This window comes from Gracilinanus agilis, chromosome 4 (genome assembly GCF_016433145.1).
Source record: "Gracilinanus agilis isolate LMUSP501 chromosome 4, AgileGrace, whole genome shotgun sequence".
Classification (NCBI taxonomy): domain Eukaryota; kingdom Metazoa; phylum Chordata; class Mammalia; order Didelphimorphia; family Didelphidae; genus Gracilinanus; species Gracilinanus agilis.
Window position 1 is genome coordinate 362,384,886 of NC_058133.1, and position 14,794 is coordinate 362,399,679.

Sequence of the window (14,794 nt, forward strand, 5' to 3'; positions counted from 1 at the left end):
TGGGATGGTGTTACTGAGGTTAGCCAACAGTGTTGATTAGCTAACCCTCAGAGCACCCCTAACTGATCTTTTTTAGGGAGCCAATGCCTTCTCTGTTTAGGCTCCCTTCACCCTTACAAACAATTATCTGACTGCATTTATTTAACCAATGTTGGTTTAATAACAAGTCTTTAAGGGAAGGGATTAGGATAGAGGGAAGTTAGGGATTACCCTCAACCTTAAGCACAGATTTGTTTTCAAGTCTCTGTCAGAGTTTGAGCTGAGCCCGGGGCTCACAGGCTTATGGAAGTTTCCTTTTTTTCTAATATGTACTATATTTTATGCTAGTTTTTGCAAGTTCAAAGTCTTTAGCAGTTTTGGCAGTAAAAAGAAAAGAGATTCTGACCTTCAGAGCTGGTTTAGCCTGTCTCTTCGGGCCAGTGCCCTATAGACTGGCATTATAGTTCAAGCAGCCTCCTTCATCCTTTTGGTCAATGGTGTGATCCACTGAAATCCAGGAAGAGAAACAGTGGGGGAAATCCCAGGAATAGAGGTAATTTCTATCCCAAGAGGCATAGAGCTCCCTCTTGTCCTGAGGTCCAGGCAAGAGTTTTTCCAAGAGAGCAACTGTCACTCCTCCAGAGCACAACTCTCACTCTCCTCCAGTCTCTCCCCACCCCCTTCCAAATGTCCTCGCTGCCCATTGATCTTCTCTCCAACATTCCAAACCCTTTCTGTGCAATTTTTTTCCACAATAGTGGGTTTTGACCATTATTTCTTATTCAATCATTTATTTCTTCTAGTTCTGTTGTGATTTCACCATAATCATTTCCTATTATCTTCACTTGATTTTCTGCTCTCTTTTTTTCTTCTTTTTTTTTGGTATGCTATTAAAGAAGGTAGAAACATACCTTAGAAATGGATAGATGAGAATGGAGGAGATTCAGAAGTTGCCTATTACAAACCTCATAGTGGTTTACATAAATATAAATATGTAAGTATAAATAACATATACATTTTCAGAAGGAAAAAAAGGCCATATAATTGCTTTTAGTCTAAACCAGTGATGGGCAAACTTTTTAAAGAGGGAACAAAGGAAAGGAAATGCTCATCTGTCAATCTGTTTCTAAGGCAACTCTTTCAAAGTTTCATTGTATTCATCAGATTAGGAATAATGTTGCAGGGCTGCATAGAACATTTCAGGGGGCCACATCTGGCCAGCAGGCCATAGTTTGCCCAACACTGGTCTAAACCTATGTTTATTGATATTTAACTTGTTCTTCATTATTGTTATTGGTTCCTCTGTTTTATTTCTGCCTATTAGCAAGTAGAGATGGAGTCTCATGTTACTCTAATTCAAACCAAAGTCCTTATACTAATCCCCATAACAGATTTCCTATTTGCCAGTGGTTTCTGGAAAACAAGAGTTAACTCTGATGACCTCTTCCTTTTGGCAACATATATATCAACAGGTACTACGTTAGGCCCCTGCTTTCCAAAGGATGGAAAGCAACAATATTTATTAAGTGAACTGCTTTGTATGAGGCACTATGCTAGGAGCTTAGGCTCATAAATATAAAAATTAAATAGTTCTTGCTTTTAAGAAGCTTCCATTTTACTTCAGAACTGGACAGAGGAGAATATAAAAATGAAAGAGGCAATTTGAAGAGCAAGAGAATATTACCTAGGGCACTAATGGCAAACCTTTTAGAGACAAATGGGGGGGGGGAGGGTTTTTTGGTTGAATAAATTAAAAGATGGTCACCAGAGGATTGAATAATTATCAATCCTCAATTAAAAATAATCTGAAGTCAAAATTGACTTTATGAATGTTTATTTATAATTGAGAAGAGAGAGAGGAAATAAGGAAATAAGAATCTAACATAGTAGGTAAATTACTTAGTATCAGGACTTTACACCCTCTCTCCGCGGATGCGGTGAGCCAGCTGAATATCCTTGGGCATGATGGTCACATGCTTGGCTTGGATGGCACAGAGATTTGTGTCCTCAAAGAGCCTGACCAGATAGGCTTTGCTCGCTATCCTGCAGGGCCATCACGGCCGAGCTCTGGAAGCGCAGGTCTGTCTTAAAGTCCTGCGCAATCTTGCGGACCAGCCGCTGGAATGGCAGTTTGCCGATCAGCAACTTGGTGGACTTCTGGTAACGCCGGATCTCTCGAAGCGCCACCGTGCCGGGGCAATAGCGGTGAGGCTTCTTCACGCCACCGGTGGCCGGAGTGCTCTTACGAGCAGCCTTAGTAGCCAGCTGCTTGCGAGGGGCCTTGCCACCAGTAGACTTATGAGCATAAATCTAATTAACCCTCAGCTGAGAGTCAGAGGGCCAGAGGCCTGGAGGTGAATGAAGCAAAGCTTCATTCACAGAGTCTATTAAAGGGAAGTTCCTTAAGAGAAGTTCAGGAAGATTCAGTCTTTAAACTCACCATGTAGACTTCTAAAGAAGAAACCAGTCTCACCAAGTTCTCAGCGTTCCAGCCATTACTCCTCCACGGACCAGAAGAGGTCCTTCATCAGCAGCCCTCTTCACCAGAAGCTCTTCTCACTCACTCAACTCCCTCTTTTAAAGGGGTCACTTATGCATCACTTTCTGTGCCTTCCCTAGTTTGCCTGTCCAATCACAACAGACGCTTCTCTTAGGACACCTAGGGGGAAAGTCAGTTGATTCTGATTTGTCATCCACCCTAAGACACCTGGGTTAGGGACCTCCCAGAATTGGAGATGTTCTCACCTTTGGTGATTAAATCTAAAGATGGGCAGTGTAGACTTAATCTAATTATCACACAGAGTGCTAGGCCCTGCCCTCACTACACCTCCCAGACCAAGTGCCCTGCCTGCCCCCTCCTCAGTCCCTCCTTACCTCAGACAGGTGAGGGAGGAAGTGTTTCCATTGGGCTGCTGGTTAGAGGTGCAAGGGAAGTGAGGATGTCCTCAGGTACACAGAGAGGGGATGGGGAATAGCTCTGCCCAGTGTCCCTCTGGCTTTCTAGTAACAAACTCTGACTGGAGACTACAGGTGTGCCCACAGAGAGGGCTCTTTGTGCCCTTTTGGGCACATGTGCCATAGGTTCACCATAATGGGTCTAGGGGCACCAAAAAACCTTTTGCTAAGAGGTGGTACTTGGTATATACAACCCTCTCTGAGAGAAGTCATTGACCCTGAATAGGACAGAAGAAATTTATAAAAGTAAAGGAATCAGCAATAGCTATAAAGCAGTATCCTCAGAATGTCTAGGCACTTAGGTAGTGGCTATGTGGGTGATCTTCTGTTGTTATGACCATCAGCAATGGAGGCACTCTGAAATCAGACTCAAAACTCAACAAAGTGTACTTCTAAAGGGGTATTGTCTGTGTATTGTCAATGGCCAAAGCACCAATACTTTCTAGAATATAACCACATAGTAAACTTTGAAATTCTTCATAGATAACAAAATTTAATAACAATCACAAATATATAGGAATGCACTGAGAAATGTTTCAGGTTGCTGTCTTTCAAAGTAAGTTAAGATCTTTTCTCTGCATTTGAGGAGAAAAGTTTTAAATAAGCCTTGTGACCTAAGTATACTCAACCTTTTGGAATAAGGAAAAGAGAAAAATTTTTAAGAGAGAATCTGAGGATTCTTTTTAAAATTCAAAGATTAGAGGTCAGTTTCTTATCTGGTAAACTATAATAAGTTTAATTTAAACATATCCATTATCAGTTAAGTATTTGTACAGTCTAAGAAAACAAAATGATGAATACAGATTGTTTTTTTTTTCAACTCTTGGTAAGTGATATGTCTGGTATATTCATATTCTATTATTCTCCAGTTAAAATGAAAGTACATGGCACCTTTAAATTTAAAGGTTGTTAAGTTTTATTTTTACTGTTATTAAAAGAGAAATTATAATGCCTGAGATATAGCTATATTTTCACCCCCTTAGGAAAAACATGCTTAGGGATTATTTCTAACTAGAGTAATTCCTATGGGCTTTGATACAGCAGGTCAGAGAGGACAAAATCTCACCTAGGGATTTTGTGGTTCCTGGAATATATGCATCTTGCTTTCAAGAGATCTGCACTCTTATCTAGCTAATAGTAGGGCATAAAAAATATTTTCGTTCTCTTACATTAAAACGTTAGTTTTTCTTAATTGGAATTTTTGCTATCTTTTTGTGGGTTGTGTGTATGTGTTTTTAATTCACTTTATTGTGATTTTTGTGAACTTTGTGATGAGAAGTATTAATCCATTTTGTTGCCTGGACAGAGAATAGAGACTTGGATAAACAATCTAATACACTATTTATATGTATAACATTATACTCTTAATATGTGAAAATAAAGTGTCAATTCTGTGTTTGAACGAACCTTCTAGTGAGTGACTACACTCTCTCATAATGTTGACTTAAATGCATTCTTTATCTATAAAAGGAAGCAGAATTGGATCATTCAGCAAATCACATGTGTTCACAGTCTTGTCTGCTGTAATCATCTACTGTACAAACACATTATACTATAGTTAGGAGTTTAAGAGGACATTTGTAGCATGAATTGCCCTTGCAAAGACCTTTTTTTGTTTAAAGAGTAGTACAATGAAAGACCACACAGATTATAACAGAAAATATCTTCCATCCCTTCCCCCACCTTTGTACTTTTTCACTTTCCTTTCCTTTGTTCCCTAAGGACATATGTTGTAGTGATTATTGGGGGTAAATCATAGTTACATACCAGGAGACATATCATATTTCATTTACAATTTTATGCTTTCTAATCATTACTCTTTCATATCACTATGCATTTTTAAATGTTCCATTTGTTTATAATAGATTATCAGAATATATCAAATAAAACTTAGTCAATTGCCCTTGGAATATATTACACTAAAGCAAAATATATTTCCACTCTGAATTTGTTCATAAAAATGCAGGTTTTTAAGGTTTGAATTGGGCTTTGTTGCCAAGCTACACTGTAAAGGAGATAATGGAATGCTTTTAGGAAAGACTGGTAGCTATTTTGTTATATAGTTTTAATTCTTCTCTTTCCATTATTTGGAGTGACTTTTCAGAAAAAATAAAATTTTTGGTTATCAAATTAAAAGTGAAAATTTTTAAAAGACTTGTTTACCAGTGATGAAAAGTTATATGTTTCAATTGATTATGCTATACAGTCTCCCAATTTTCCATCTGAAGTTCTAATTGCTAGTTTAAGCAAGTCATTAAAGTAGATTTAAACTAAAAATTAAGAATAAAATTATTTTTATCATTAATGACTCACAAAAAACTTTTGAGTCAGATCTACTAGTGAGATCTTCTTGCATTCAGTTTAGGCATATAGAGTATAATTTTTTTAATGACAGACTAGTGTTTGAAAGATATCCTTCATTGTAAATAAAGGTGACTAAAAATTTGGAAGAATATGATAATAGTTTCATTATTTTGACTACTGTAGATATCAATAGCAGTTTTGTTGTAGATACTATAGAAACTTATTTAAAATCACTTTACTTTTTAATATGTTAATTTATTGGAAGGAAAATGCCTGCAGATTTCATTTCTTTTATATATAACAAATTATATCATTTTATATCATATTCTTTTCTTTGCTCCTTAATCCTAGATACAAATGTAAAATTGGTTCTATTGTTAATTCTTCCAAAGCATTCTAAAACATCATCACCTGCAATATGGACATCTTATATATTTCATTGCTCATTATAAGTACTTACAAAAAGATCATTGTGAAAATACTGAAGTTTTATGCACTAATGTCCATTGAAGAGATAGGGAAATTCTATAAAACTCAATAAGCTCATCTTAATTCATTTAACATATTTTGAAATATGACTTCAAAGTAAAAGTGAAAATATGTGAGAATGGCAAGAAATATATTGGAAAACTTGAATAAGGAATGAAAATGGCCAGAGACTTGTAGACTACCCAGAAGTTTCATGATTTCAATTCCTCATGTGCAAAATAAGAATGACAATAGCGCTTATCTATGAGTTATGAGCATAAAATGAGATCATATTTGTAAAGTACTTTGCAAACCTTAAAGCTTTATATGTGATAGCTATCATCATCATCATCATTATTAGACCATGAATACTTGAGAAAATAATTAGGTGTTGGACATCAGATAACATCACAAAAAATGAAGTTGATTATCTTTAGACATGAAACAACTTGTTATGGATATGAGAGTCATTCCTGAATCAGCTTTCCCTGTACAAACCACCAAGGTCAAAATAAGTACCTAGTCAAAGAACAAAAATTATCAAAAAATAAAACTTGAAACAATCCAATTCTGTTCTATTCATACGAGGTTTTGATAATGAAAAATATTAATGGAAAGGAGAAAGGATTTAGATATAGACTATGATATAGTGTAACATAGATTACAATATAGTAACACAGAAATTTTAATGAATGTAAATCTAATGCCATAAGAAGAACAGAGCTGCCTTAACAGTTAGGAAAGGCAACACTAGGGGCAGCAAGGTGGCTCAATGGATTAAGAGCCAGGCCTAGAAACAAGAGGTCCTGCATTCAAATGTGGCCTCAGAAATTTCATAAGAAACAACTTGGAGTACAAAGAATATTTCTTAATCCCTGGGCATGTCTCTCTCTCTCTCTCTTTTTTTTTTATAAACCCTTGTACTTTGATGTATTGTCTCATAGGTGGAAGAGTGGTAAGGGTGGGCAACGGGGGTCAAGTGACCTGCCCAGGGTCACACAGCTGGGAAGTGGCTGAGGCCGGGTTTGAATCTGGGCATGTCTCTTAATCCCTATTGCCTAGCCCTTACTGTTTTTCTGCCTTGGAACATAGTATTGATTCTAAAGCAGAAGTTAAAGGTTTTTTAAGGAAGGAAGAAAGGAAGAGCTACAAGGTTGTTTTTGAGTATTAAATGAGATAATATTTGTAAAGTGCTTAGTACAATGCTGGGCCCATGGTAAGCACTGTATAAATATTAGCTATTATCATTATATTGAAATGAGCATTATTATTACATAAAGCAAAAGGTACAGTGAAGGGTAAAACTAGATTAAAGAAAGCTCAGTAAGAGACAACTAAGTAAAGCCATGTTAGAAGGGCACATAAAGTTGAAAATATAAGTAGGACAAAAAACAGAAGAAAATTGAAAATATCTAATGAAGACCAGCCAAGATGGTAGAGGAGATGGAAGCAATATAGTCCAGCTTTCCCCTGCAGCTTTTCCACAAAGATTTAGGAAACATACCAAGCCCTTATTTAAAAATCCAAGAAAATGAATGATAGTGAATCATTTTTATAGCTCAGGTAGATTTAGAGGGGCAGACAAGTCTATGGATACTGGAAATAGGGTACAGCCAAGAGTTTGTTGCTTAGATCATTCCCAGGAAAGGGCTGAATAATGACCTGCCAGTAGTTGTTCATTAAGGGGAACTATGCTAAGTACTTTATCTCATTGAATCTTCACAACAACCCTATGAATTGGAAGCTATTATTATATTCATTTAAATTTGAGGAAACTGATACTGGTAGAGGTTAAATGACTTGGTCATTATTACACAGCTAGTAAATATCTAAGGTCACATTTGAACTCAGGTCTTCCCAGTTCTAGGCTTGGCATTTTATCTGCTGTGCCAAAGATTAGAAATTAAAAAAAAAGAAAATTGTGCTCCCTGCATTTGAAAATTCATGACCATGCTTTACTGCTCAGACTTCAATGAACATGACTTGGTTTAGCACAAAATAAATATCTTGTTTGCCATTTATGACAGATTTATATGATTGAAATAGATTTGTTTATAAAAATTAAGTATTTTAAAATATCCTTTGTCGTATTCTTTCTTTGTACCCCAAGTTGTTTCTTAGGAGACTACCTACTTACCTTAGTCCTATTCTTATAGCTAGGCACAAATAAGAACCAACAAATTCTAAGACTGAAGGACTTTAGAGGTTATTTTGTCTAATTCCTTCATTTTACAGTTGGGGAAATGAAGATACATGGAAATTAATTGCTACTTATTGTGATAATTAGATTAATTCTACACTGCCCATCTTTAGATTTAATCACCAAAGGTGAGAGCACCTTCCAGTTCTGGGAAGTTCATAACCCATGTGTACTAGAGTGAGTAACAAATCAGAATTGAGACACCACCCCCTACACAGGCTAGGGGAAGGCACTGGAAGTGACGCATAGGAGACCCCTATAAAAGAGGGAGTGGAGTGAGTGAGGCTTCTGATTTTGTGAAGGGGACCTGAGGGAGCTTTGCTGGTTCGTGACCGAGACTGTTCTACGTGGTGAGTTTAAAGATTGAATCTTCCTGAACTTCTATTAAGAAACTTCCTTTTATAGACTCTGTGAATGAAGTTTGCTCCATTCACCTCCAGGCCTCAGGTCCTTTAACCCTCGGCTGAGGGTTAAGATCTACCTGGATTAATTAGTGAGATAGATTCTTATTTTCTTCCTCTCTTGTAAATAAACTTCCATAAAAGTCAATTTTGACTTGAGATTATTCTTAATTGAGGATTGATAATAGTTCAATCCTCTGGTGACCATCTTTAATATATTGAACCCATAAAACCCCTTTTTCACCCTTACATTATTATCCTGTATGTAATTTGCTTGTATATATTTGTTTTCTTTCATTAAATTGTGAGCTCAAGTTCAGGGACCCCTTTTTGTATCCCCAATTCTTAACACATGCCGGACATATATTAGGTGCTTAATAAATGTTTCCCAATTATTGAAGATGTTTTTCTGCCTTGGGAGATAGTATTGATTCAAAGGCAGAAGCTAAGGTTTTTGTTTTTTTGTTTTGTTGATTGTTTATTTGTTTGTTTTAATCTATGGAAGACTAAAACTTATGTTTCCTTAATCCCAGAAAGGTGGAGTTTTTGTTGTTGTTGTTGTTGTTGTTGTTGTTTTAAATACTTACCTTCCATCAACACTAAACAATACCAAGGCTGAAGAGTGGTAAGGGTAGGCAATGGGGGTCAAGTGACTTGCCCAGGGTCACGTGGCTGGGAAGTGTCTGAGGCCAGATTTGAATCTAGGACCTCCTGTCTCTAGGCCTGGTTCTCAATCCACTGAGCCATCCAGCTGCCCCTCTGTTTTTGTTTTTTTTACTTCCTTTCTGATTATTTTGGGTATCACTAATTTGGTATCTTTAATTTACTTATCTTGTTATATAACTGTGTATTGTAGTTAGTTCTTTATGTTTTATATGACTCCTACACCATAAGCTCTACTGGGCAAGGGACAATGCCTTATCAAAATTTTGTGATTCTGCCCTCTCCCCCTCCTTAGCATAGCAAACCTATAATAAATTTATTGAATGAAAGGATTTTTGAGGAATTTATCACCCAAGTAATCATCATGGTTACCAGGTACCTGCTTTCAAGTTCTTCTGACATCTAAATAAAATTGTTCTGTGGAATATTTGGATACTAATAGTTGAAGTAAGTTTTATGTGTAATGATGATAGCTTTTATATATGTATGCCTTTATAGTTATAAAATAATTTGTACATATAGGGAAAAGATTTTTTATTGAGTCTTAAAACCCTATGAAATAAGCATTATGACTATAATTGTACATTTTTAGCAAGAAGGAGACCTCAGAGATTATTTCCTAATATAATCTCATCATTTTGCCTATGATGAAGCTGAGACCCACACATTTGAAATTCTTGCCCAAGATCACAGAGACAGTTAAGAGTAAGTCCTAAATTTTTAATCTAGTGCCTCTGACTTATATCCCAGTGTGTCAATTATACTGATAAGGAAATCAGGGTTCTGAAAAATGATACTAAGGCCACATATTAATGGGCAGTAAGACTGTCACTTGAACGCAGACCTTTTGAGTTCAAGTTTAGCATTCTTTCTACTATGCCTTGCCTCTCTAGTTGTTTTTAAGATGTATAAAATGCTATATAAATCTAAATATTACAAAATAATGGTGATTTTAGAGGTGATCAATTGATATGGAAAATGTTGGAAATTTCAAGAATTATCACTACTTTGTAAACTTTAAAACCCTTAATAAATGTGAACTATTATTTTGTAAGCTACCATAATGGTTCATCATTCACAAATAGCCTCTAAAATGATCAAAAAGGTAGAAGATCTATTGTTTGACTATAAGACTAAGAGGATAGGGATTCTTTAGCCTAGAAAGATGAATCTAGAAGGAAAAATGTGATCAAAGTTATTAAAATTATAACTAGAAAGTCAAAAAGAGCACGGGAACACAGATTTTTTTGCCAAATATTACTTTACCAAGATTAGCGAGGCCTCTCAAAATATGAGAAAAAAAGGACAAATTTAGGAAAATGAGAGGAAACACTGCTTTATATACTTGATAGTAAATTTAAGGAACATATTACCACAGGACATAGTATTGTTTAAAGGTAAAAAAATTAAAAATTAAAAAAAGGTAAAAAAGCTTTAAAAAGATTTTTTTTAACGAATCTATAGTAGAACTTCAAATATGATTTTTTTCATCACTTGATTGAGTCCATCAGCAACTCAGGGTCACAACCCCATCTTCTTAGTAGTGAGTCTTCAAGGATTGCTACAGTTAAAATATTCATGCTGTGGTAAATCCTGTTTCATGAACCTCATGGAACTTAAGTAGGTTGATCCTTAGACAACAGATATGTACTTCATCTCCTGTATACAAAACCTTTCCTATTGGTAAAACATTGTGCACAGTAACAGCAATATTGTAGAATGATCAGTTGTGATAGATTTAGCTACTATCAGCAATACAATGATCCAGGACAATTCTAAGGTTCTTATAGCAAAGAGTGCTATCTATCTCCAGAGAAAGAACTATTGGATTCAGAATGTAGATAAAAGCATACAAATTTTCATTTGTTTATTTGGGTTTATGTTTTGGGGTGGGTTTTATAAGATTACTCACCTACAGAAATAAACAATATAGAAATATATTTTGAATGATAATACATGTATAACCCAGTTCAAATCACCTGCTGTCAGTGGGAGGGGGAAAGAAAGGGAGGGAAGGAAATAAGTTTGATTATATAACTTGGGAAACTTGTATGGAAATTTGTTATTACAAGTAATTGATAAAAAATAAAAATAAAAAAGATTTTTAAAAATCTCTTCTCCTATGATTTTATTTTCCAACCCAGTAATTTTCTGAACCAAAATATCTATTCTAAGCCACTCCTCCCCAATGTATGTAGTCTTCTCCATCAGAATATGAGTTTCTTTAAAAGAGGGATTATCTATGTTTTTGTATTTATATCTCCAAAGCTGAACTCATGCTTTTTAATAATACATGTTTATTGCATTCATTCATTCATTCATTCATTGTTTAGTGTTGAATACATAATCCTTTGGAAAGCACACTAACTTTGGAGTCAGAGTTTGCATTCTAACTGCACCCTGGATGCTTATTACCTATGGACTGTGAGCAAGTCACTTAACCCTCCTGGTCCTGAGTTTCCTCATCAGTGAAGGATCCTTCACTTTTGCGAAGGAAGTGGATAGATATGACCTTTGAGATCCTTAGGAGTTCTAGACCTATGATCTTATTTTTATCCAAACTTTCTCCCTTCTCCTGAACCTAGCATGACATTCTGCATACAACAGGTACTTAAACATTTGTCAGAAGAACGAATGAAACATTCATAGACTGCTGGGACAGATTGACAATGGATCTTACTTAGTATGTCAGTTGTTATTTTATCAGTCCATAAGTGGAAACCTGCAGAAAGTTGTATCTACATGACCCTGACTAAATTACTGAAGATATTTGAGACTATTCAAAATCATTAAGGTCATGAGCTATGACTAAAACTAAGTTGAAAATCTTGGCTAAGGGCTAATAATTGCTTTGTTTTGCTTTTTGAAGTCATAGAATCATAGACTATTAAAACTAGAAGGGAACAAAAGAGTTACCTAATCCAGTCTACTCATTTACTGATTAGGACACTTGAGGTCCAGAAAATTTAAGTAGCTTGTCCAAGATTGCATTGCAAAAGAGGGTCATTTTGGATTAGAATCGAGGCCACCTGAGTTTTAGTGTTCTTTACACTATAATTAGCTGTTTGTCAGAGAAAAATTCTCAAACCTTAAGGATTTCAAATCATTTGGTTTCATTCACATGAAATGTGATATTGCAAATGCTATACTTTCTTTTAAAATATGTTGATGTTTTAGTTTCAAATAACCCAAATAATTTTCTTTCTTGGAAAGGGCACATTTTATCAATCCTACAGAAGTACATTCATCAGTTAATGATAGATTTCTGCATGATGTCAGGATGTGAGTATGTATCTGTCAGTCATTTTTTTCTCTAGTTACAGTATTTCAAACTCCTTCAGCTTATCCTATTCTGATCCCAGCTTACAACAACAAAAAGTGAATTAAGCTCTACTCGTGCCTGTTTCCAGGCATGTCCAAAACTGAACTCTTCTCCACCCCCACCACACCCCTTCCTCACCCTTCTAAACTTCCCTATTATTTTTAAGTTCATTTATTATTATTAATTAATTTAGAATATTTTTCCATGGTTACATGATTCATGTTCTTTCCCTCCCTCCCTTCCACCCTCCTTCTATAGCCAATGAGCAATTCCACTGGGTTTTACATATGTCTTTGATCAAGACCTATTTCCATATTATTCATATTTGCACTAGGGTGATCCTTTAGAGTCTACATCCCCAATCATATCCCCATTGACCCATATGATCAAGCAGTTGTTTTTCTTCTGTCAAACCTCCCTATTATTTTTGATGGTGGCACCATCCTCCCAGTCACCCAGACTCATAACCTAGTATCATCTTCAACTCCTTATTCTCTCTCAAGCCCCATATCCAATCTCTTGCCAAATTCTGTCAATCTCACCTTCACATGATTTCTTATATACTCCTGCTTCTCTCCTCTGAAACTGTCACCATCCTGGTGGGGCCCTCATCACCAGTGCTTAGTCTATTTGTTGTCCTTCCTGCCTCAAGTCTCTCCCTACTTCTCAAGCTTCTCTTAATTCAGCCATCAAATTAATCTTCCCAAAATGCAGCTCTGACCATGTCATGTTCTTATTCAGTAAACTCTAGCAGCTCTGTATCACCAAATCTTTTGGTGTTCAAAGCCCTTCAGAACCTGGTCCCCTCATTTCCAGTCTTACTTTATTTTAGTCCCCCAACATAATCTTTAATTGAGTGACATTGTCCTCTTTGTTGTTCCCTCATTCTAGAACATCCACCTTCCAGACCTGGGCATTGTCCCTGGTTCTCTTTTATCTGGAGTTTTCTCCCTCTTTATCTCTGTCTCTTGGCTTCCCCAGGTTCTTTCAAATTCTAGTTGAAATCCCACCTTCTAAAAGAAGCCTTTTCTAAGTCTCCTTCATGCTAGTGACCTCCCTCAGGTGATTATCTGCAATTCATCATGCATGTATTTTATTTGTACATGTCATCTCCTCATTCAACTATGAGCTCCTTGAGAGTAGTCTTTTGCCTTGCTTCTTATCCCTAGCACTTAACACAGTGCCTAGTACATAGTAGGTACATAAATGCTTACTAATGAAATGTTGAGGAGAATAAAAATTGCTAGCATTTAAAGAATGCCTTAAGGTTTGCAGAGTGCTTTACAAATATCTCATTTTATCATCATAACAATCCTGAGAAGAAGGTACCATAATTACCCACATTTTTAAAATGAGGAAACTGAGCCAAAGAGAGTGTATGTAAATAGCCTGCCCAATGTCATGCAACCAACAAGGATGTCTAAGGTAGAATTTAAACTCAGATCTTCTTGACCCCAAGTGCAATACTCTTATCTACTGTGCTACCCAATTGCCTTATAATGGAAGACGTATTTCAGTTTCTAAGAAAAAGCATAACTTATCTTTATGTAAAACTTTGTCAAGCACATAAGTTTTAGAGAAAAAGAAGAAAAACTATAGGAAATTCAACTCAGTACCCCCTTTAGATGTCTCATAAACTACCAAGATTACTTCTCTAATTTTTCAGTCCTAGTAGGAAAATCATAAAAACATAATTAATGTGCTTGTAATATCACCAGAAATTCTTTAGATTTATAATTTTGGTCTTCAGCACATTTATGACACAATTTAGCATCTTTATCTGAGATGATTTTATTGCATATTACCTGTAGGCAGTAAATAAAGTGCAACCTATGGATCTTCCTAACAACTCTTCCCATGTCAGGTATTTATTAGATAAGCTTCATTGAATTTTCAAAAACATTTCTAATATTTCAGTGATTTGAAAAGGTAATTTTTGCTATATTTGACACTAATTTGGTCTTTGAAGTTTTCTACTTTAGCTGTGATCTCAGTGTACACTTATAACAAATAAATGTATTTCAATTTAAAATGTACTGAATCTAATGTGTAGTGTTATAATGCGAAAGAGGAGGGAATGGACAGAAAGGGAGGTATTTCAGCCATGAAGACTTGAAAAGGATGTTATACATAAACACTATGAGAGGGAAAGAGAAAAGCATCTTACAAGGAAGCCCCTGAAGGAAAAAAAAATTTAAAACACCTAGCAGAGACTGAAAAAAATGAACAAAGAAAAGGTCATCATCATAGCATTTATATAATGCTTTAAGATTTACAAAAGTTTTTACATTTGTTATCTCATTTGATCTTTACAAGGACTCTGAGAGGAGTACTTTTATTATCCCCAATTTATAGATGAAAAAACTGAAATAAAAACAGTCAGTAAGTATCTAAAGCAGAATGCAAGCTTAGATCTTCCTGACTCCAAGTTTAGCATTCTGTGTACAACACTATGACTGAAATATAATAAAGAAATGATATGAAATAAGAGAAGTGCAGTAT

The 14,794-nt window shown here is 35.6% G+C and overlaps 1 pseudogene; it reads right to left on the reverse strand.

Moving 5' to 3' along the window:
* Positions 1–1,892: 1,892 nt before the first annotated feature.
* Positions 1,893–14,794, reverse strand: part of LOC123246565 — an 87,641-nt pseudogene continuing 74,739 nt past the window's right edge.